Source organism: Amphimedon queenslandica, unplaced genomic scaffold (assembly GCF_000090795.2).
Source record: "Amphimedon queenslandica unplaced genomic scaffold, v1.1 AMPQUscaffold_2080_Cont25916, whole genome shotgun sequence".
In the NCBI taxonomy this organism is placed as follows: Eukaryota; Metazoa; Porifera; class Demospongiae; order Haplosclerida; family Niphatidae; genus Amphimedon; species Amphimedon queenslandica.
Window position 1 is genome coordinate 1 of NW_003557583.1, and position 1,252 is coordinate 1,252.

Here is a 1,252-nt window from a genome sequence, read left to right on the forward strand (position 1 = left end):
AGTAAGCCCCAGTTCTTACCCACGGCAGTATTCTCTCACACTGAAGATTACGGTAAGCTGATCATTGCTAGTCTCCATGGTATGATTGTATTGTCTGTAGTACTGATGGGAGAAGAACATCAAAATATGATATTCTGTTGGGAGACAAGGACAACTCAGTCATACAAACCATTATTCACTTGTTAGTTGATGAATAGTTCCAGCTGGTTTTATTTAATTATTTTGAATATACATACACCCTCTCTCTCTCCCCCTCTCTCTCTCTCCCTCCCTCCCTCTTTCTCTCAGCTCATCAAGGTCCTGTTAGAACTCTCTGTCACAGTCCGTTGGTCCCTGCATTCATAACTGGGGGAGAAGATTGTAAAATAAGATTCTTCTGTTGCAAGGACCGCCAGAACTAATTTTACAGAAAAATAAATGTACATAAATGACATTTTTGCAGAGCAAAAATAATTGAACTAATTAAATATTCATTAATATTAGCCACGCCTATTAGTAGTAGCCCCACCCCTTTTGCTGCAAGCACTGGTAACTTTTCGTTTCTCTTTTTCTTAAGTTTTTTGTTGCTTTCCTTTAGTTAAAGGAGAGAATGGCGGCCAGGAGAGGGACTGCTAGTAGCTTAGTTGAAAAGAAAAGGAGGGCGGACGAGAGAAAGACATTGTGCAACGAATTATCAAGCACAATCAAAGTGGTGGGGGAAGAAAGAGTATCGTGTACGTGATAATAATAATTATTATTATTGTTTTTAGATTCAAGAAGATCACGTGAGAACTAAACTAGTCAAAGGGTAAGAGAACTCGTTACATGTACATGTACACGATTGTTTGCCATGTCTGAGTGACCACACCCACTATTGATATTTGGAGATGTTCAAAGTTTGCATTTGAGCCATAACTTTTATGATTTGAAAATTATTATATATACTAAATTTTTTAGGGTTCATTTTGGTGCCGTTCAGCTTTGTGAGATATTGGAAGCCATTTTCTTACACGAACTGAAAGATAAAAGAGTAAGTTATTATCATTATTATTATCATTATTATTATTATCATTATTATTATTATCATTATTATTATTATCATTATTATTGTTGTTGTTGTTATTATTATAGGGTGTATTATGGAGAGAAAAAGTTAGCTCTGAGCCAATGGCAGACCTACCTGAGCCTGTAAATCATACACAATCCATTTCTAACGATATACTGTATCTTTTAGAGTTTTTGGTCTTGCATTTCTCCGTTAGTTTCAGACGAA

The 1,252-nt window shown here is 35.8% G+C and overlaps 1 long non-coding RNA gene across 1 annotated transcript; it reads left to right on the top strand.

Annotated features, from left to right (window-relative positions):
• LOC109593305 (uncharacterized) lies at nt 1-414 on the top strand. Its single transcript, XR_002190878.1, has 3 exons — nt 1-52; nt 101-181; nt 289-414. It is a non-coding gene; the product is annotated as an uncharacterized LOC109593305 (long non-coding RNA).
• Nucleotides 415-1,252: the final 838 nt, after the last annotated feature.